Below are 24,839 nucleotides of genomic sequence, written 5' to 3' on the forward strand. Positions count from 1 at the left end.
ACTTAATTTTTATTTGATTCTGAAGTAAATTTAAAATTTGAATGCCTTAATGCAACCACAGCACTAATCTATAAGAATCTATGACCTCTACATATGATGTTGAATAGCTAATATTTCAGGTTTGCAAACAGAAAAATTTGACTATTAAGTATAAAACATTAACACATGACCGCTGGGTTTTTCCTTTTTTTCTTTCACTTCTGGTGTATCACAAATATTACCCACTCAAAATTTGTTGGGATTTAAATATCAAATAGTTTTAGATTGTCTCAAAATTCTGATATTATCTCAGACTTTTAGAAATTTTGGCTATTGTTTAAAAGATATACATGTAGTCCTCCTAGTATTCAATAAGTTTAAATGTTATGAGATTTCTATGCTACTTTATTTTGATATTTATTTCTTTTCTTAAATTTAAAATTGATTGAATCACACCTATTCATAGAACTAAGAATTAGTGAACTTGCTTTCCAGTACAGTGATGCTATTGCTTTTAGATGCAATAATAAATGTTATCATTGAAAGCCTATAGGCTCATTGATTTGTTTTTTATTTTCTGATAAGTGAGCAGGTAGTGTGAATATCCCACACATTCCTTTGACCTCACTCACTTTGACCTCACTTTGGCACAAAGCAAATAGTATATTCTCCTTACATTAGTTTAGAAATCTAACTCTAAATGTAGGATGTCAACTCTATTCTAATAAAATAGATAACAAGTTGAACCTAAAGTTGATCAGATTTAAAACAAAGATCAGATTTATTCTCATTTTTTGAAAACTGGCATAAAAGTCTGATTTATTTTCCTGTCATTTTATATCCTCGCTTTCTTTAAAATTTGTTTTTTGATTTTGAGAGAGAGAGAGTGTGGTGGGGGAGTTAGAAAGGAGCAGAGAGAGAGGGAGACACAGAATCTGAAGCAGGCTGCAGGCTCTGAGCTGTCAGTACAGAGCCTGATGTGGGGCTTAAACTCACGAACCATGAGATTATGATCTGAGCAGAGGTCGGAGGCTTAACCGACTGAGACACTAGGGCACCCCAAGATATCCTTGGCTTTCTTTTGAAGCCAATAATTCAAATTAAATTTCCACATTCCCAATCTAGCTTTGTCCCTAACTGATGGAAAATGAGTTTGGTTCCTTACCATTGATGTCAAAGAAGAAATCATATGGGTTCTTCATCTATCACTACGCTCATCCTCATGCATCTCCCTACCTATATCAATACTCACAATCAGTGTATGTATACACCTTATCTAGTCTATAGCCATAAATTAAATCAGTTAGGATATGTATACACCTTATCTAGTCTATAGCCATAAATTAAATCAGTTAGGAATGCACACACATGTGTAGTTGGTAAAATACTAAAATTCTCTCATAATAATATCATGCTGTTTTAGAATGTGTTCATGGCATACCTACCTTTGTCGTTTCTAATACTTCAGCATTATATCTTTTAAATGAGAAAATTTTGAATATTAAAGTTCAATTCAAGCTAAGTTTAAAACACCAATTGTAGGAATATTTAATAAACTCATGGGTGCATTTTTATTGTCTCTTTAAGCAAAATAGTCCAAGAGGGTGTAAATATATTTAACTGTCCATGTTGGTCTACATTATGCATAATGCAAAAATGCCAAAAATATTAGAGTATTAATAATTTTTAAATCTCTTTAAAATGAGTTTTTACCAGTCGGAATAAGTGTCAAATTGTTCTTACTCTTTTGCTTTAATTTTAGCTCAGGGGAGGTTTTTTTTTGTTTTGTTTTGGCTTTTTTTTTTCTTTTTTCCCCAATGTCCTAGTGGTAGAGGATATGAAGAGTTTATCAGGATGGTAGCCATTTATGAGTAGAGCTTTTGAGAGGAATCTAGATTAAAAAGGAATAAGCAGAGGGAAAGCTTTTACAATCCTGCTAGAAAACCATGATTTAGTGAAATGAGGTTCCTGGAATTTAAAGATCAGATAAAAATAGAAGCTGCCTGTCAGCTCCTTTTAGCCACAGTGCTAATCAGGCAGGTGGGCCACACTCCAGCTGGGTTGGTCTGTCCCCTCAGGACCTATTTGCAACCTGCCGTACACAGGTCTTTTTAAGCATCAGTTGAAATCATATCCCTGTGCAGTCACACAGCATCAACTGTCTGCATGTATCAATATATTTTTCTCTATGATAATGAAATCAACAACATATGTTTTAAGTTAATTAAACTGTTTTATTAGTTTGTTGGACTTTGTTACTGAGATAAATTTTCTCTCCCTTTAATGTTGGAAAATATTTCTGATGTACAATAATGTATAAAAATAATAAAACTCTTTGAATCCAGCATCAAAGTAAGAAATAAGATATTATAAATATTGTTTAAGCTCCTCTGTACCTCTCCCGAATCATATTCTTTACCTGGCTACCTCTTCAAAAGATAATGTTTTCTTGATTTTGTGTTAAGCACTCTTATAATATTATTTAGAAGTTTAATATATATGGATATTTTGACAATACATAATAGTGAGTCAGCATGTTACAAAAGTATATGATTGTAGCATTTTATTTTTTCATAGTGATTCCTATAGCTGCAATTTATTTATTTCCTCTATAATTAATGCTTCACTTATAAGTATGTCGCATTCACTATATGAAGGATAGTTTGCTTCACATATTTTTTTTAATTACAAACAGTGCTGCTAGGATCATTCATACACATTTTCACAAGTGCGAATATGCAGAAAGTGGGATACATTATCAAAAGTGGATTTGTTATCTCCTAGGATATCTGCATATTCAAGTGTAGCTGATATTCACAAACAACTGTAAAACCAATTTTCTTAAACAATATTTCTGATCTAGTGAAAATCATCTGCAATGATTCTGATTTCTTCTATGGACCTCTTCATGTTTGTCTCCTAGTTCTCCAATTCCCTTCATCTTGGTGCTGTTCAACTTGTTAACTGGTTAGGTTACTTTGAACTGTCCTACTCATTTAAAAGAATATTTAAGAGGGTCCATTACTTTTCTTGTCTTTTTTCTTATCTTTTATTTAATTATTTTGAGCAAGAGAGTGTACAAGCAAGGAAGGGGCAGAGAGAGAGGGAGACATAGAGAATCCAAGCAGCCTGGAGCCTGATGTGGGGCCCGATTCCATGCCCCTGGAATAATGACTTAAGCCAAAATCAAGAGTTGAACACCTAACTGACAGCCACCCAGTCTACCCCATTACCTTTCTTATGTATTCATAATTCTCTATAGCTCCCTAAGTATTTTTCATCTCTGCAATTTATATTCTATATTCAGTAATCCCAGTATATGAAATTTGGGGCAGCAAAGTTACTCTATTATTTCTTCCACTGACATTTACATGTGCTTTATAAATTTGGATTCTGTGATTGTGTTCTGTTTATTTATGTCTTCTGGAAACTTGGGAACCATCAGCCAAAGGCACAAATTTCCAGAGATGAAAACTTCTCTGCTGTAAAGGATCTTAAGGCATTACCAAAGTAGAAATATTTTATTTCTTGAATTTTTATGGTCATAACAGTATGCATTTGCACTCCAAATCCTTATGAGGACATGCCAATGATTATAGATACTAAGGAAAATATATTTCCCCCAAGTAAAGCTCATGGTAGAAATCAAACATTCTTATGTTACCTCCATTTGCCCAAAAAGTTATTTTATTTACTTGTTTGTTTATATCATTTTATGTTATTTTTTTTTTCACCAAAATCAGTGTACTCTGGGGTGCCTGGGTGGCTCAGGTCGTTAAGCATCCAACTTCAGCTCAAGTCATGATCTCACGGCTCATAAATTTGAGCCCCTTGTGGGACTCTGTGGTGACAGCTGCGAGCCTGGAGCCTGCTTCATATTCTGTCCCCGTCCTCTCTCTCTGCCCCTCCCCTGTTCGCACACTGTCTCTCTCGCTCTCAAGAAAAAATAATAATAATATAAATAATAAAATAAATAAATAAATAAACATAAAAAAAACACAGTGTACTCTTTAATCCTCATCCCCTATTCCCCATCCTACCACTTAACTCTTCTCTGGTAACAATCAGTCTATTCTCCATAGTTAAGAGTCAGTTTCCTGGTTTGATCCTTGCCTTCCCTGCCCCCCCCCCCCTTGGCTTGTTTGTTTTGTTTAATAAATTCCACATATGAGTGTGATCATATGCTATTTGTCTTTCTCTGACTGACTTATTTCAGTTAGCATTATACTCCTTAGCTCTATCCATATTGTTGCAAATGGCAAGATTTCATTCTTTTATTAAGGCTGTGATATATATGTATACATATACATATGCATATATGTATTTGTATGTACTTATACACATATGGCTGTAGTATATATGTTAGTGTGTGTGTGTGTGTGTGTGTGTGTGTGTGTATCACATCTTGTTTGCCCATTCATCTATGCCTGAACACTTGGGTTGCTTCCATAATTTGCCTATTGTAAATAATGCTGCTATAACCATAGGATGCATGTATACCTTTGAAGTAGTGTTTTTATATCTTTGCATAAATACCCAGTAGTTCCATGATTGGATCATAGGGTAGTTCTACTGCTAATTTTTTGAGAAACTCTATGCTGTTTTCCACAGTGGCTGAATCAATTTGCATTCCTACCAACAGTGCAAGAGGGTTCCTTTGTCTCCACAACCTTGCCAATACTTGTTTCTTGTGTTTTTGATTTTAGCCATTCTGACAAGTGAGGTGATATCACATTGTAGTTCTGATTTGCATTTCCCTCATGATGAGTGATGTTGAGCATCTTATCATGTGTCTGTTGTCCATCTGTATGTCTTTTTTGGAGAAATATCTGTTCATGTCTTCTTCCCATTTTTTAAATTGGATTATTTGTTTTTTGGATATTGAGTTATATCAGTTCTTCATATATTTTGGATACAAACCCTTTATCAGATATGCCATTTGCAAATATCTTCTTCCATTCGTTAGGTTGCCTTTTCATTTTATTGATTATTTCCTTTACTGTGCAGAAGATTTTTATTTTGATGCAGTTCCAGTAGTTTGTTTTTGCTTTATTTCCTTTGCCTCAGGAGACATATCTAGAAAAATGTTGCTATGGCCTATGTCACAGAGATTACTGCCTGTTTTCAAGGGTTTTTAATGGTTTCAGATATCACACTTAGGTATATAATCCATTTTGAGTTTGTTTTTGTGTATGGTGATAGAAAGTGGTCCAGATCCATTCTTTTGCAGGCAGCTGTCCAGTTTTCCCAACATCATTTGTTGAAGAGTCTTTTTCTCATTGGATATTCATTCCTCCTTTGTAGAAAATTAACTGACCATGTAACTGTGGGTTTATTTCTGGGTTTTGTGTTCTATTCTATCGAACTGTGTGTCTATTTTTAGGCCAGTACCATTCTGTTTTAACTACTACCACTTTGTAATGTAACTTGAAATCTGGAATTGTAATACCTCCAGTTTTGTTCTTCAAGTTTGCCTTGGCTATTTGGGGTCTTTTGTGGTTCTATACAAATTTTAGGACTGCTTGTTCTAGCTCTGTGAAAAAATGTTGTTGCTATTTTGATAAGGATTGCATTAAATGTGTAGATTGACTTGGGTAGTATAGATATTTCAACAATATTTGTTTTTCCAACCCATTTGCATAGAATATCTTTCTGTTTCTTTGCATCATTCTGAATTTCTTTCATCAGTTTTTATATTTTCAGAGCAGAGGTTTTTCACCTTTTTGGTTAAGTTTATTACTGGATATTCTATGGTTTTGGGTGCAATTGTAAGTGGGATTGTTTTCTTAATTTCACTTTTTGCTGCTTCATTATTAGTGTAGGCAGCAGATTTCTGTACATTGATTTTGTATGCTGTGGCTTTATTGCATTTATGTATCAGTTCTAGTAGTTTTTAGGTGGAATCTTTAGGCTTTTCCAAAAATAGTATTTTGTCATCTGAAAATAGTGAGAGATTTATTTCCTCCTTACTGGTTAGGATTTTTTTTATTTTCTTATGTTGTCTAACTTCTGTGGCTGAGACTCCCAGTACCCTGTTGAATAAACATGGTAAGACTGGACCTCCTGGTCTTGTTCCTGACCTTAAGGGAAAGCTCTCAGTTTTTCACCATTGAATGTGATGTTGGCTGTGGGATTTTCATATAAAACCTTGATTATGTGGAGGTATTTTCTCTTTAGAACTACTTCACAGAGGGTTTTTATCATGAATAGATATTGTACTTTGTCAAATGCTTTTTCTGCATCTATTGAAATGATCATATGGTTTCTATCCTTTCTTTTATTGGTGTGACATATCACATTGATTGTTTTGCAAATACTGAACTACCTTTGCATCCTAGGAATAAATCCCACTTGATCATGGTATATGATTTTTAAAAATATATTGTTGGATTTAGTTTACTAACATTTTGTTGAGGATTTTTAGCATTTATACTCATGAGAGATATTGGCCTAAAGTTATCTTTTGTGCTGGTGTCTGCTTTTGGTATTGGGGTGATACTGACCTCATACAATTAATTTGGAAATTTCCCTTCTCTCATATGCCAAAGAAATTATTTAAAAAAATTTATATGTACGTAACTTTCCTACTTAAATTCCATACAAAACAATTAATACGTATCCTTTGAGTGCCTGTTATCATCTGGTGAAATGAATTGTATATTTTATTTTTATTTATATCTACTTATAGATGCATGTATGAATGTATGTATGTTTGTATCTATCATCTATCTACCTATCATCCATCTATCTATCTATCTATCTATCTATCTATCTATCTATCTTCCCACCTACCTATTATCTATCAATTATCTATCTATCTATCTATCTATCTATCTATCTATCTATATCATCTATCATCTATCTATATATCTATATATCTACCTATCATCTATCTATCTATATATCTATCTATCTATCATCTATCTATCATCTATCTATCATCTATCATCATCTGACATTTCTCTATTCCTTTTCATCCTCATTCTCTACTTAACTCTTTTCCTTATTGTCAACCATTTTATTTGTTTGATGACCGATTTTTTTGTATGTATTCCTATAAGAATGCATTTTCTTGTGTTTTTGTGTTTTGAATTCACATAAATAGTGTTGGTTTTGTTTTCACGCCATTAATTAATTTTTCACTCAGTGCTTTGTTTTTAACATTTTTCCATGTTACTTGATTATTGCTTCTAATTGTTGAATTCTTAATATTTACAAACCAGTTTTTCTAGTCATGACCACATCAGTTGCCACCAGTACATTTTACCACAAACAATGTTGTGATGGTCATCCTCCCTCCCTGCTGCTCCTTGTGGAACTTAGGAGAATTTCTAAGCTTTTGTAATAGATTGCTTGCAGGAGGTTGTCCCTATTTTATTTCTCTGGTTTTATGCAAACAGCAGTGTATCTTTTATAATTATATATGTTTTTGAAAATAATCTCATATACAAAAAACTTTACTTCTTATACGTCTACTGGAATCTATCTACAAAGGTTTTGGGGTCTGGGCATTTGGAAAGAAGTTTTCTGTGGCCATTTTGGGCATATTTTGTTTTGTTTTCATGTATGGTTTTCAAATTTGACTTACCTATGCACATCTTCTTTTTCTTCTTGTACCATTTTGTCATTTTTAGTTTTTTCAGAATTGTATCGTTTACATCTAAGATCATTAGATGAGATTTATTAGAATGTAATGTTTGTCCTGTACATTAAATCACTGTTGTCTGTATTTCTATTTTTTTTTACATGCCACATTTTGTTTACTCTGACATTCTACCTTTTATTTTTTAATTCAGTCTTTTTTTTTTTTTTAATTCAGTCTTGAATAAGGTTTGTCTAGGAGATCTTATTAATCTTAACAAAAAGGAAATATCAATTGAAATTGTATTTCAATTCTTCATTTCTTTTTGTTCTATATTTCCTTGCTATCTGTTTTTTTTTTGTTTGTTTCTTTATGTTTATGTTGTTACTACTTTTTAACCTCTGAAGTTGAATTCATGGTTTGTACTTTATAACCTTTCTTGTTTCCTGATAATTAAAGCTATAAATTTTCCCACAAATACTGCTTTTCCATAGCTCCATGATTATTGTCATACAGCACTTTCTTTAGCTCCCATCTTAATATTTCAGAATTACTGTATGGTTTTCTTTTTAATCAAAGGATTACTTAGTAGTCTCATATGTATATTCTAGCTATAGGGTGCTAATTTCAGCATTCTTGTGATATTATTCTAATATTAGTGATTATCTGATTAATTATGTACAATTTTCTTATTTTATATTATTCTTATTATATTATTAAATGTTATTATTATTAAATATAATATTATTATTAATAATTATATTATTCTTATTAAAATACTGTGATAACTCATAAATTAATTATATTAATTTCAGGTGTACAACATAGAGATTTAATATTTTTATACATTACAAAATGATCAACTCTATAGCTCCGGTTAACTTCTGTCACAATACGCTTATTACATTATTGAGTATATTCCTATGGTGTAAATTATACTTCCATGACTCATTTCTTTATAACAGGAAGTTTGTAACTTTTAATCACTTTATCTTTTTTTCCTATCTCCTACTCCCTTCTGGTAGCCAGTTGTTTGTTCAGTGGATCTATGAAAATGTTTTTTGTTTTGTTTTGTTTGTTATTATGTTTTTAGATTCTACGTATAAGTGAAATCATACATTATCTTTCTTTATCTTATTTCACTTAGCATAAGATCTTCTAGGTCCAAGTTGCTGCAAATGGCAAGATTTCATTCTTTCTTATGGCTGAGTAATATTCCATTGTATATATGTATATCACAATCACATCTTTTCTATCAGTCATCTACTGAAAGATGCTTAGGTTGCTTCTATATCTTAGCTATTGTAAATAATGCTGCAATAAACATATGGGCCCACATATCTTTTCAAAATAGTGTCTTTGTTTTCTTTGGCTAAATACCAAGAAGTAGAATTGCTGGATTATATGTTAGCTCTATTTTTAATTTTTTGAGGAATTTCCATATTTTTTTAGTGGCTGCAATAATTTAATATTCCCATCAACAGAACGCCAGGGTTCCCTTTTCTCCACACACTCACCAACACTTGTTTCTTGTCTTTTTCTTTTAATGTTTATTTTTGAGATAGTGAGTGTAGTGAGGAAGGGGCAGAGAGAGAGGGAGACAGAAGATCGAAAGCAGGCTCTGCACTGACAGCAGAGGGCCCAGTATAGAACTTGAACTCACGAACTGTGAGGTCACGACTGAACTGAAGTCGAGGACTTAACCAACTGAGCCACCAAGGCACACCAGTTTCTTGTCTTTTTGAAAACAGCCATTCTGACAATTGTGATATCATGTGTCTACCCTGGACTGAGGAGACATATCCAAAAAAATACTGTTAAAACCGATGTCAAAAGCTTACTGCCTATGTTTTCTTCTAAGAGATTTAAGGTTCCAGGTCTTACATTTAACTCTTTAATCCATTTTGAATTTATTTCTTTTTAATATGGTGTAAGAAAGTGGTCCAGTTTCATGCTGTTGCATATAGCTGTCCCAGTTTCTAGACACCATTTATTGAAGAGACTGTCTTTTCTCCATTATACTCTCTTGTCTCCTTTGTCATAGATTAATTGACCATAAAAGAGGTTATTTCTTGGGTCTCTATTCCGTTCTGATCTATGTTTCTGTTTTTCTTCTAGTATCATTCAATTTTGATTATTGTAGCTATGTAGTATAGTTTGAAATCAGGGAGCATGATACCTCCAGCTTTTTTCTTCTTTCTCAAGATTGCCTTCACTATTCAGGGTCTTTTGTGGTTTCATATGAATTTTAAGATTCTTCTAGTTTTGTGACAAATGTTATAGGTATTTTGATAGGAATTGCATTGACTCTGTAGATTGTTGTGTGTAATATGAACATTTTTACAATATTCATACTTCCAGTTTATGAGCTCAGGATATCTTGCCATTTATTTTTGTTGTCTTCAATTACTTTCATCAATCTCTCATAGTTTTTGGTGTAAAAGTCTTTGACTTCCTTGGTTAAATTTATTCTTAAGTATTTTGTCATTTTCAATGCAATTGTAAATAATATTGTTTTCTTAATTTCCCTTTCTGATACTTCATTAGTGTAGAGATACCAAACAGATTTCTGCATATTGATTTTGTATCCTGCAACTTTAGTTAATTCATTTATTAATTCTAATAATCTTTTGATTAGAGTCTTTAGGGTGTTCTATATATAGTATCATGTCATCTGCAAGTAATGACACCTTTACTTCTTTTTTACCTGTTTGAATGTCTTGTACTTCTTTTTCTTGCCTTATTGACATGGGCAAAACTTCTAATACTACATTGAATAGAAGTGATGAGTGTGGGAATCCTTGTCTTGTTCATCTTTGAGGAAAAGCTTTTAGGTTTTCACCATTGACTCTGATGTTAGCTGAGGGCTTTTTGTATATGGACTTTATTATGTTGAGGTAGTTTCCCTCTATACCAGCTTCATTGAGAGTTTACACCAAAATTGGATGTTGAATTTTGACAAATGCTTTTTTTGCATCTATTGAAATAGCCATATGATTTTTATCCTTCATTTTGCTATGTGCCGTATCATGCTTTTGATATGCGGATGTTAAACAATCCTATTCCTGGAATGTATTCCATTTGGTTATGGTGTATGATCCTTTTAATGTATGGTTGAATTTGGTTTACTAATACTTCTGTTGAGGATTTTTGCATGTATGTTCATCAGAGATGTTAGCCCATTTTTTTTGGTAGTATTTTCTGTTTTAGTATCAGAATAATTCTGGCTTCATAAAATGAGTTGGAAGTGTTCCTTCTTCATTTTTTTGGAATAATTTAATAAGTATTCATTATTAAATGTTTGGCAGAACTCACTGGTGAAGTCTTCTGGACCGGGATATTTGTTTGTTAAGTTTTTTGTTTGTTTTTATTTTTATTTTTTTTGTTTTTTCTGACTCAATTCCAAGTAATTAGTTTATTCAGTTTTCTGTTTCTTCATGATTCAGTATTGGAAGATTATGTTTCTAAGAATTTATCCATTTATTCTAGGCTGCCTATTTCATGGCAAATAATTTTTATACTATTCTCCTCTAACTCTTTTTCTTTATTTTTTAAAAAAAATACTTATTTATTTTTGAGGGATAGAGACAGAGTGTGAGTGAGGGAAGGGCAGAAAGAGAGGGAGACACAGAATCTGAAGCAGACTCCAGCCTCTGGGCTGTCAGCACAGAGCCTGATGCATGGCTCTGACTCATCTCTTCCAATTCTTTGTATTTCTATGCTGTCAGTTGTAATTTCTCCTTTTTCATTTCTAATTTTATTCATTTGGGGTTTCTCTTTTTTCCTGATGACTCTGTCTAAAAATCTGTTGATTCTGTTTCTCTTTTCAAAGAACCAGTTCTTAGTTTATTGATCTTTTCTATTTTTTTAGTCTCTTCTTCATATTTATCCACTCTTATCTGTATTGTTTTCATTTTCTACTACCTTCAGGCTTCATTTGTTCTCCTCTCTGTAGTTCCTTTAGATGTAAAATTAAAATGTTTATTTGAGATTTTCTTGTTTCTTGAGGTAGGCTCGAATTGCACTGAAGCCCCTCTTAGAACTGCTTTTGCTGTGTCCGAAAGATTTTACAACGTTGTATTTCCAATTTCATTTATTTAAAGTATTTTTTTTATTTTTCTCCTTGATTTACTTGTTGACCCTTTCATTGTGTAATAGCATGTTGTTTAGTCTCCTTATGTTTGTGTTTTGTCCAGTTTTCTTCTTATACTTGATTTCCAGGTTTATACTATTGTGGTTTGAAAAGATGCTTGATATGATTTAAAAGTTTTTTTAAATTTATTGATACTTGTTTTGTGGCCTAGTTTGTGATCTGTCCTAGAAAATGTTCCTTGTGCATTTGAAGATGATATATATTTTTCTATTTTGGTTGGAATGTCTATGTGTCATTTAAGACTACTGCTTCCTTATTGATTTTCTATCTGAATAATCTATCTACTGATATAAGTGGGGAGTTAAAGTCCCCCACTATTATTCTATTACTGCCAAATTATGCCTTTAGGTCTCTGAATATTTTTTGTATATATTTTGGTGCTTCTATGTTGGGAATATATGTGTATTTCCTTACTTTTGAAGTGAGTCTTTTGTAGGAAGTATATAGATGAGTCTTGTTTTTTGTTTGTTTGTTTGTTTGGTTGGTTGGTTGGTTTTCATTTGTTTGCTTTTTAACCCATTCAGCCATCCTATGTCTTTTGATTGTAGTATTTAGTCCATTTACATTTAAGTTAATTATTGATACGTATACACTTATTTTTTTTTTTTTTTTTTTTTAAATTTTTTTTTCAACGTTTTTTATTTATTTTTGGGACAGAGAGAGACAGAGCATGAACGGGGGAGGGGCAGAGAGAGAGGGAGACACAGAATCGGAAGCAGGCTCCAGGCTCCGAGCCATCAGCCCAGAGCCTGACGCGGGGCTCGAACTCACGGACCGCGAGATCGTGACCTGGCTGAAGTCGGACGCTTAACCGACTGCGCCACCCAGGCGCCCCTATACGTATACACTTATTGCCGTTTTGTTCATTGTTTTTTGGCTGTTTTTGTAGCTACTCTCTTTTCCTTTCTTATCTTTCACTCTTCTCCTGTAGTTTGTTTTCTTCAGTGAAATATTTAGAATCCTTTCCATTTTTCTTTTGTGTATTTACTATAACTTTGTGTGTGTGTGTGTGTGTGTGTGTGTGTGTGTGTTTGTGTGTGGCTACAAGCACTACACACATAACATCTTATGTATATAACAGTCGTTTACAAGTTAATAGTAGGTTAATATTGAACCCATTTCAAAGCTATATTTTTACCCCCCCATTTTATATTTTTGATGACACACATTACATATTTCTATTTTACATATTCCTTAACTAATTATTTCATTTTAATTAATTTTACTTCTGTCTTTTACTCTTTATACTTGCTCTTTAAGTAGTTAATCCACTGTCTTTATTATTTTTTTTACCTTTTCTAATGAGTGTTTTACATAATGTGTTTTCTTATTATTATCTACTGCCTTTCTTTTTACCTTAGAGAGGTCCTTTTAATATAATACTTCTTGTAAAACCAGTTTAGTGGTCATGAACTCCTTTAGCTATTGCTTATCTGGAAAATTCTTAATCTCTCTTTTAATTCTGAATAGACTTGCTGGCTAGAGACATTTTGGTATCTTGTATTTTTTTTTTTCAGCACTTCAAATACATAATGCCACTCTCATTTGGCTTGCATAATTTCTGTTCAAAACTCTGCTGATAGACTTATGGGGTTTCCTTTGTACATAATATATTGTTTTTCCATTATGCTTTTAAGATTTGTTTCTCTTTGGGTTCATCTTATTTGGCACTCTTTGGACTTCCTGGACCTGGTAATTTCCTTCTGTAAATTAGAGGAGTTTTCAGCCATTGTTTCTCCAAAAACATTTTTCTGGCTTTTTCTCTTTCTCTTCTCTTTTTGGGAGCCTATAATGTAAATGTTATTCAGCTTGATGTTGTCTCAGAGGTCCCTAAAGATTTCCTCACTTCTTTTAAGTCTGTTTTTTTTGTTTGTTTGTTTGTTTGTTTAATTTTGCTGCTCTGTCCAGATGTTTTCCATTGTCTGTCTTACTACTTACTGATTCATGCTTCTATTTCATCTATTCTATTTTTGAACTTCTTCAGTGCATTTTTCCATTCAGTTGTAACTTGTTTGCTACTTCTTAATATTTTCTGTCTCTTTTTGAAACACTTCCTGTGCTCTTTCATTTCTGTCCCAGGATTAATGAACATCTTTCGATCATTACTTTGAACTCTTTATCAATGAAGTTGAAACACAGGGTGCTTATCTCACCCATTTGGGTCTCTGCTGAGCAAGGAAGACAAGGCTCAGGACATTCATTCATCCTGGTTGTGTCTCAGTCTCTGTGTGGGTTGGACAGGATTCAGGCACTCATCCAGCTCTGTTGCGATTTAGGTATGTTAGTTATTTTGATCCTGGCAATTATTCCATGATGTACGTTTTTTTGTGTGTGTATGTGTGTGTATTTGTTTATATATGTAATATCACATACACTTCAGATATATACAATTATATTTGTCAATTATTCTTCAGTAAAGTTGAAAAAAGTAAACAGTTGTAAATAAAATGCCCTAGACTTCACTCACCTTTAAGTTAAAATTAGGATGATATTATAATAGCTGCTACCACTTACCTGCCCAAGCAGGAATGAAAATCCTATTAAATATTCTTTTACTTATTTTAAGGGATATCTCACTTGGGGATATCATCTTTTTAAGATGGCAGTTAAATTAATGGTTTTGTCTCCGATATCATGTAATCACATTTGCTTGAAAGTGTTGTTGTGTATACCATGGTTATCATCTCCTAGAGACCTCCATGAACCCACAGGTGAGGATGTAAGTAGGGGAAGCTAGACCATGACTTTGGTCACCTCCATGAGATAAAATATATAAATAACTTAAACATTTCTTGCTATGTAGTAAGACTAATGTACATGTTTTAATATTCCCCTTATTTGTCATTCCCTCAGGCTCCCCTTTCCTCTCCACACACCACCCCACCCCACCCCTCAACCCCCACCTATCTCCATTTTTATTCCCCAAGTCTTAATCTTCTTTTCATAGACTTGCACCCAGTCCCTCCACCTGTTGGGATGAGCAATGGTTGTGTTTATGCTTAGAGGTCATCTATTGACCTCTGTTGTGCTTATCTTCCCTATCAAGTTCCCTTGATTGCCTGTGCCCAGAATATCTTATACTCTGGAACACTTGGCTATAAGTCTTTATATTTTTTACATTGCAGGATATATTTTTTGTACAAAATACATTTTCAATAATAAATGTGGGTTATTGGTAGCCTCTGAAAAGTGTATATTACTAGAAAAAGCTTACTATACTCCAGATCACTGGAAATTTACAAATTGAATCATTAGATTCTTATAACAATTATAATTTAGGATCCATTTACAGACTTAATAATTTACAAATTTAAATCTATTAAGGGATAAATTTAAAATGGAAATAATTCTAATGTAAATGTATGCATTTTAAATAATAAATCTTCACTAAGACTTCATTTCCATGTCAAAATCATTAATTAGTGATTTATATATCTATTTATTCCAAATCCTTTAATTAGTGATTTCTGTTAGGAAAATCATCATTATTTTTCACACTTCAAAAGCACACTGTGAAAACTGTTATAATAATTGGCGTGTTTATTTAATTTATATGGCTCTTTACCAAATAGCTTTAGCTATAATACTTAAGTAGTCACAAATATTCTTCTGAAAATAGGAGAGAAGTTTCTTGAATATATTTTTATATAATACTCATGTATAAAGAAGTATGTAGGTGAGCTATGTTTACTTCTTCACTGTTTCTCCAAAAAGATTAAATATTTTACAGTTCTGTGCCTTTGCACTGCCTAATACTCTTTTCCCCATCGAATTATTTTACTACTCTTTAATTCTTAGCTCAAGCAACAATTTTCACTGTGAATTCTCCCTTTGCTTCATACTCAGCATAGACATTTTCTCCTCCCATTCTTGTTTCCACATTATCCTATAAATTCTTTATTTTTTTTCATTCTATAAATTATTTATCATTGTTTATAATTAATAGCTATCAGTCTCTCCAGACAGAATGTAAACTTATGAGATCGGAAATTTACGTTATCCATACTTCACACCTATCTCATAGTATATATATTCTAAACAAAACTTCATTCAAGGGGTGAGTAGTTTAATATGCTAATACCTTATTAAAGTGGTAACATAATCATAACATTAATAATTTCTAATTATATTTTGAATTTCTTCACACAATAATGCGATAAATGGATAAAGCCAGTTAGAATGTATATTATCAATTTAAAAAATGTAATCTCCTCCATTCTCTTTTTAGAGAAAAATGATCTATGTTTTAAAAATTAAATAGGTATGTCTTTTAAAAGTTTCCATATTTATGCTGGATATCCTTCGCAATGAAATATTGTCTACAATCCATAATTAAAATTGTCAAACATACTTAATTTTAGATATATTTTCTTTCCATTTCAAATTTATAGCTCCAAAACAGTGGCCCATCAACATAATATTAATTTTAGATTTTCCCCATATTTCAACTCGAAGTCTAATAGTGTAAAACAATGATGCTATAAAAAGGGACTGCAGAATCATCATTTTTATTTTAATATTATAGGTTAAGTTAAATAACATTTTTTCCTCCTAGAAATGTTTAAATTCTCAAATCTTTATTACCGTAAAATAAAGTAAATAATTTTATACTTTGTATAGAAAGGAGTACATATATATGTGTGCACCATGTGTGGACTTTTAAGTGAGTAATTTCTTTTTTGATTATTTTAATCACCTACTATCCTTGTGAGTCTTTGCATTATTTTCTATATAATCTTTCTCACTACCTAATTCCTCATTTCTACAGGCTATTTTTTCTGCCCTAAATGCCCATAATGCCTTCATCTAGTTAAATCCTGATCATCTTTTAAGATCCAGTTTGTTTATGTTTTTCATGAGTACATGAACCAAAGATGTCTTTTGTGACACATTGTGAGAATTCTTATTACTTGTATTTGGCACAATATGTAGTGATAGTTTATGCATATGTCATATCCATTTAACTTAAATACACATACTCTTGTTAAAAACAGACAAAAATATTTCTAATGTTTACATTAGATTTAAACCATGAATATAATTATATATTTTTATAATAATTGATTATATGTTAAATGTAAATACAAATACGTTTCCATCATGAACTTCTAAATTTAATATTTAAAATTTCAGTATGTATGTAACAAAAGGATAATACAAATATTATTAAATATGGATTTGATTTATAAGTAAATTCAGTTCTAGTTTGATTTTTTTCAAGTCCTGTGCATGTGTCTTGTTACCTAGCTTATGACTTTAGAATTGAAAGTAATATTGAGGATATCTATCAATCCAATAACAAGTTTTTTTTTATCTTTTTCTTACTTAAAATCACAGAAACATATCAAATATAATATGAATTGACAATAATAAGCACTATAATTTTGATATTGGAATAAATGACTTTACACCAATGTATTAAGTCAAGAAAGAAGCAGATCTATATTAACAATGTGTAGCTTTTCCAGGTCATGTTTTGAATATCTATATATATACCTGTATCTATACCTATCCATATAAATCTATAAATCTTATAGCATATATTTCTGATCAAATGTTTTGTATCTATATTTAGATTATATATATAGCATATATATAGCATATATATAGATTATATATATAGACATATATATATATATGTCTTTAAAACATAAGCAAGTTACTTTGACTCCTTCATGAAACGTTGAAGCCTACTAGTTGGCCAATTTTATCATCCCATTGTGCATTTACCATGAGACACTATTTGCTATCTTGCAGTCTTACCATGCACTCTCATAGTTTCTTAACTTTGTTCAAGCTATGTTTTCTGATAGGATCTTCTTCCCATTGCTGTAGAGATGAACTACTTATTCTTACAATCTCATCTGCTCTCTGTATTTCCCAGTTTTCTGCATTCTCAAAACTTCCTTTCATCTAAGTTAAAAAGAAGACATTGTTCCCTTGACTGTGCTCTCAAGATTTTATATACATTTCCACTCTTGAATGTCACATTTTATTTTACGTATTTCTTGAGTGTGTGTCTGTCCTGCCAACAGTTTGTTAAATTCAAGTGTTCAGAGACTCTGTTAGGAATAGTGCCCACTCTTCTGCAGATACTCTTCTAAATACTGTGGGTAAACCAGTTAAGACTGCAAAGTCCCTTTTGCTCAGGGAATATACATTCCAGTAAAGGGAACATAAAATGAACAAATAAATACATATTCCAGGAAGTAGCTACTTTTGTGTGAAATGGATAAAAATTAAGAAAAGTAGCTAGTAGTGGGGGTGCTGTTTTAGAGCGGTGAAGGTTGAGGCTTGTTGAGGAGGTGATATTGGATCAAGAACATTATTCAAATTCTAAGGGGAAGTATTTTAAATAAACGATCCTAAAATTGATTAAACTAAGCAAGACTGAAAATTTGCCATTGAAGTTTACCAAAAATAGGTCTGTATCTCCAAGATTTAGGAAGCCTGATATACTGCATTTTCATTGCCAGTAGTTCTTATTTTCGAGACATTTTATAATTAAATTGCCACCAGCAAAATAAGTTTTTAAGAAAGTGTGTGCATATGTGTATGTGTGTGTGAACATGTGTGTGTATATGTGCATTGAAAGCCTGAAGGAGGGAGCTCCTGTGTTCATGGGTATGCATGCGTCATAATAGAAGAGATTTGCGACAAGATTGTGGTTGAGTGGTTCGGCTGAAAGTGTCCTATTCTTGGCTTACATGAAATTAATATTGCTTATTATTAAATATTAATATTACTTAATAGCTCTAACATAAAAAACTTTAATATTTTACATTTTAACCACCTAGCACATGGAAATGTTAAATATATATATTGAACATGAGTAATCTACTGCACATCAACATTTCACGACTTTTGTTTGGTGGTCTTTGGTAAACAATAATTGTGTCAAAGAGAAGGGAAGAATCCTGAGAAGAAATTTAAACTAGGCAGCTATCTAAAACTAATAATGTTTACCGTTATGTTTGTTTGCCACCAAAATTTATATTTGTGTATCCTTTCTCTCCATCCATTGACTATTTTCACTGTTAGGGTCTATTAGTCTTTAGTCTTAAGTTTAAAATTATATACATTTACCTGAGTTTCTATACAATTAATGTATGTGTGTACATATACATGTATATACAATATAAGTTGTGGCAAGTATTTCTTCTTTTAATGTTTATTTTATTTTTGAGACGGAGAGAGAGACAGAGTGTGAGTGGGGGGGAGGCAGTGAGAGAGGGAGATACAGGATCTGAAGTAGGCTCTAGGCTCTGAGCTGTCAGCACAGAGCCCAACGTGGAGCTTGAACTCACAAACTGCAAGATCATGACCTGAGCCAAAGCGCTTAACCTACTGAGCAACACAGGTGCCCCTGTAGCAAATATTTCTAATCACATTTTATGCAATGCTGTATGTTAGACTATATATATATATATATATATATATATATATATATATAATGATTCAGCTTTGGTGAATGTTGACAATCTATTTGCTTCAATAACAAGTGTGGATCATATGTATTGAGAGCAAGATTACTTTAACCAGGACATATCACTTCTGGGTGCTTGAGATTTATTTGTTTCTTTTGTTAATATTTAAGTTTTAAGGTTCATTATGGACTTGATTAAATATGCCAGTAAAACTATTCAGTACATTTGACTTTTCTTAAATCTCATGACACAAGTGGTTTCTTTTTTGTTTGTTTGTTTTGCGTTTTTTTTTTCAGTATGTGATTAACCTAAACACAGTTTGAGTGTTCTTTATTATACACTTTAGGCAATGAAAAACAAATAAAGACAAAAGACCATATTCCCACCATGAATTAAAGAAAGTCTGTAGTCTCTCAGAAAGTCTATAGTTTTCTCAGGAAAAACAGTAGCAACCTAGAGATCCTTTCTTTCTCACTATTGCAAGGGGAAAATGCTGCATTTTACGTACTTGATGTTCCTTACTTCCTTCATGTAGTATAGAGATTATTTTTCTGTATATTCAAAAGAAAGACTAAGTATACCTCTTTAAGGGACCAGGTCTATTGAACCTGTACTTGCTTCATTCTTATATCTCTCTTTGTGAAGGAAAGCCTGTGGGATGACCAAAAAGCACTTCATTAGTCTCATTAATCTACAATATGCATATGCAAATTGAAAATAAGAGTATCTTGGGTATTATTTGAATGAGGTTCATGTATTTTTTTTTAATGCTTAATTATTTTGACAGAGAGAGAGAGAGCACATGCGTGCTGGAGCTAGGGAGAGGCAGAGAGAAGGGGACTCATAGAATCCCAAGTAGTCTCCGTGCTGTTAGTTCAAAGCCCAATGTGTCATGTTCTTTTTTTTTTTTTTTTAAGTGATTTAAGCTTTATATTATGGAGTGAGAGAACAATTCACTGTCTAATGTTTATAACAATGCTGTTATGATGGAAATGATTCACTTAGCATTTAGATGGTGTCTTCTCTTTCTAGAGAGCATGGACTTCTCAGTAAGAAAGAAGGAATCGGGTAAACTATGAAGATATTGTGACCAAACATTTACTTTTAGTGCTTGATAAAGAGACATCAGCTTTTTATGTTATAGGCATCACGAGATGTTAGTAAATGACATTCTATAAATCCAAATACTAGATAAGAAATATTCTTGATCATATCTTATAGATTGAAGATATTATTCTGCCCTTAAATGGAACTAGTAACCTGTACGTTAGTGTTATATGGCCATAGTCTTGTTTGCTTAGATACTTTAGAATCACAACATCTCATTTTAAAAATTATTGTGTACCCCAACTGGACTTAATTTTATACTGGCTTAGCTAGTTCTATTTATTATGTTGTATCTTTTTATATTTAAGATATTATACAATCATGTGTTCTTTCTGAATCCATACTACTACCCAGATTGTCTTTGCCAATCTTTATCATACTGTCTGCAAGGATCTATTTACTCATTTCTACCATTAAGCTGGATTTCATGGAGTCTATTTATATAATTAATATAGCACTTTGGGATTCTTCCAAGAAATGGTGTAGTACAAAGTAAAACACAAATGGTTTGCTATTATTTAATTTTGATATGTTGCCAAAATATATTTCTTATTTTAAGACAAGATCAATTTATCAGAAAGTCTTTTGAAAGAATATTAAAATTGAGTTATGCCAAGGGATTGGCATTCTACCATTGCAGACGAGACTAAGTTTTCCTAATGTAAGAATGTTTTTCGAGTGTATCATGAGTCCAGGCTAACAAATCTTTCTGATCTTTTAAGAGTTCTCACATAATTAAATAATCACATTTTTCTCCTTAATATTTATCCATTAAAAAATTAACATTTAAAACATGAAGTAATGGCATATGAAATAAAATTCTGGGAAGTATATTGTCAGGTGAATAAAGCAACATTTTAGTCATAGAAACAACTTGGACAGTTACTACTTTGAAAATCCTAAATAATGTTCATTAAGTCTCAGCTGAGATGGTTCTAGATCAAGTCTTGCAGTGAATTAAGTAGTTTATCCTTATTTGATTCTTGCTTTACAGATTTATTAGTCTCAGTCCATTAAATTAATTTCTATTTTTTTCTTTAGATACATGCTTCTTAAACATTTCCAGTTTATAGAGTATTTAAGGCTATTTTCTTTGGTAATTTATAATATGTACAATTCTGTAAGTAGAAAATTAGGTTTTCAGAAACAAATACAATAAGATATAATATCAGTGAGTATTAAGTCTGTTTGACTATAGTCAAAATAAGGCTAATATCAGTATCATGCAAACTTATGATGGCAAAACCCAATTAGGATTTTTACAGTACCAAGCTGTCCTACACACCTAGTCTCACAAAAAGCAGTGCATTTAAAAATCTTCTTTATCTCCTCAAATTACTGACAAATCAGCCTACTTCATCACTCAGCCAACTGCCCTTCTAATGGATAAAGAAAATAAATCCTCACAGATTAAAAATTTTAAATTAATCATATCAAACCTATAAACCTCTTGCATCTATGCCTGCACCTCTCTGTGCCCACCTGTTATATTGGAGAAACTGGTTCTCCTCCTATCTAAACGTCTCCACTCAAGTTCTGTGTCACATTCAATAACCTTATTATCAGTCATACCATCTCTCCCTTTTATCATAATCCTTTCCATTTCTACTATGTACCCCCCTCATTTACACATTCTCAATTCTCACTGATATAGATAATATAAAACTAAACATGAAACAAAGAGATGAACAAAAACAAACACAATACCTGCACAGATTTCACTTTACTCTCTAGCCACAAACCACCCGGGTCTTTCTTTCCTTGCAAGTTTCTTCCATTCCATTTTTACTGTTTCATACATTGCTTCCTTTGAAGTCAATGGTTACATCTATGTCACTTTTTCTAATGGGCATTGCCTTAGACATAATCATACTTGGTCTGTCAGAAGAAGTCTATACTATTGAAAATTTACCCCTGTATAAGATATTCCCTGGGAGTCCATGATTCCACCTTTTTGTGTTTTTGTTTTTTCCTCCTATAATTTGTCTATTCTTCTATTCTCTTTTGTTGTTTAATTAAACTTTATATTTTTCTTATATTGTTTCCAGTACTCAATTCTAGCTCATTCAACTATACTATATGTTCTCCAGATGCAGTACTGATGATTTATACATAGGATGGTGGTTTCTAAATTTATATGTCTTGTTGACATATCTCTTATGAGTTCCAGACATTTTAACCATCTGCCTACTTTGTGTCCTCAGAGTTATATTTAAAGTAAAATAAAAGTCAGCATGTTCAAATATCAAATCCATGAAAAATTCAGGCTCTTCATCTCTTAAGAGATAAAGTAGATAAGGATTACTTTGAGCAACTAGAAGAGGAAGATGGAGATGAGAAGGATGGACAAAGAAGTAAGGAAAAATCAGAAGTTCAGTTTTGGACGTGATAAGTGGGATGTTATTAGACATCCAAGTAGAGATGTCAAAAATACATGTATGAGGCTGAAGTTCAATGGAGAGAATTGGCTAGAGATATAAATTTGAGAGTCGTTAGGAAAAGGATGGTGGTTAAGGCCATAAGAACAGATAAGATCACCAAAGAAGTGAGATGTGTATGGGAAAAGGTAAGGGTTCAATATCTCCAAACCTAGTATTTAGAAATTGAGGGGATGAGGAGGAATCAGTAAAGGAGATGCAAAAGGGGTGGTCAGACAAGAGAAAAATTCACAGAGTGAGACAGTATCAGAAATCAAGTGAAGAAGGGATAGAAATCCTTCTCATGACTCAGATCCTTAAAATCACCCTCATCTATTCTATATCTCACACCCCAAATTTATTCTGTCAGGAAATCTTGACAGTTACAACTGATATTTCAACTCCACTGTTATCACACTGTTTTATGCCATTATCACTTCCCATCTGGATTACTGTGATACCCTTCCACCTGGTCCGTCTAATTTTGTCCTTGCCCTGTTTAACCTATTTTAGTAGCCAGAATGATTCTACTTAAATGCAATTAAGATAATGTTACTCTTCTGTGAAGAAACTTCTGATTGTTTTCTCAACTATCTCAGTGTAAGAGCCAAAGATCTAACAAGTGCCCAGGTGCTAATCTTACTGACCCCTATTAGCTCCCTTATTGTATTTTCTACTAAATTCCCCTTACTCAGTCTAGTTTAGTCACACTGGTCTCCTTGGTAGCTTTGACAATGCCAAGAATTTCTGTACCTCAGGAAATGTACAGTTGTTTTTCTCCCCTAGAATATATTTTCCCCAGATAAATGCGTGGAATAATATCCTCTCATTTCACTCAAAATTTTGTTCAAAAGTCATTTTATCAGTTGATGGACATTTTGGCTCTTCCATAATTTGGCTATTATTGTTAATGCTGCTTATAAGCATGTGTCTCTTCGAATCAGTATTTTGTATCCTTTGGGCAAATATCTGGTAGTGTAATTGCTGGGTCATAGGGTAGTTCTATTTTTAACTTTTTGAGGAATTGCCATACTGTTTTCCAGAGTGACTCTTGCCATTTATAATGATGTGAATGGAGCTAGAGTTATTATGCTAAGCAAAATAAGTCAATCAGAGGAAGGCAATTACCAAATGATTTCACTCATATGTGGAATTTCAGAAAGAAAACAGCTGGACATAGAGGAAAAGAAAAAAAAAAGGCGAGAGGGAGGCAAACTGTAAGAGAATCTTAACCATAGAGAACAAACTGAGGGTTGATGGAAGGGAGGTGGGTATGGGGATGGGTTAAATGAGTGGTGGGCATTAAGGAGGGCACTTACAGGGTGTAAGTGATGAATCACTAAATTCTACTCCCGAAACTAATATTACACTATGTGTTAACTAACTAAAATTTAAATAAAACTTGAAACATAAAAAAGACATTTTATCATTGTAGACCTAGGTAAAATTGCAGTCACTTAATCTAAAACTACCTTCAATGATATATCTTTTTTTCTAAATAGAACTTATTAACATTTAAGCAGTATGTTACTTTAAGGACATTTTTTTTTGTTTTATTTGTTTGTTTCGTTTTGTTTTGTTTCTGTTTTGTTCATCCTTTGTAGACTTATCACCTAAAGCAGTGTCTGGCACATGAAAGCAATCTATACATATTTATTCAAAGAACGAATGACTCAATGAATGAAAGAATCAATGGAATAAAAGGAGGAGAGAGGACAGAGAGATTATTTTTCATTAACAAATACCTCTTTGGAGAATTTACGCTTGCTTATCTTATATTATGAAAGAATAATGTATTTTTAAATCAAGTAATTAAAATTTAAATTTTAGTTTAAATGAACAACAGATATTCTAAATTAAAAATAAACCTGAAGTAGAAAAAATCAATTAGCAAAAAACAGTACAGAATTCAAAAACAAAGGCTGGATAAATTAGGCAAGGAGAAATAGCACATAAAGTATTAAAGTCTAGTAGAATCATACATTGGATAAGGATATTCCATAAAAATACATTTGTCAATATGCATTTTTGTTCTCAAATCTGACTCTGGGATTAATGCCTGCCACAAAATAAATTCTTAATATTTTTCATTATTTTCATAAATTTTACCAAAATTTATTGGCATTGAGACATTTCTGAAGTATGTGTATCTATATCTATATCTATAACTATAT

General features: G+C 32.2%; 1 protein-coding gene across 3 annotated transcripts in view; it reads left to right on the forward strand.

Moving 5' to 3' along the window:
* Nucleotides 1-24,839, forward strand: part of FSTL5 (follistatin like 5) — a 789,672-nt gene that overhangs the window by 107,384 nt on the left and 657,449 nt on the right. The window lies entirely within an intron of this gene.

Source organism: Neofelis nebulosa, chromosome 3 (genome assembly GCF_028018385.1).
Source record: "Neofelis nebulosa isolate mNeoNeb1 chromosome 3, mNeoNeb1.pri, whole genome shotgun sequence".
Taxonomy (NCBI): Eukaryota; Metazoa; Chordata; class Mammalia; order Carnivora; family Felidae; genus Neofelis; species Neofelis nebulosa.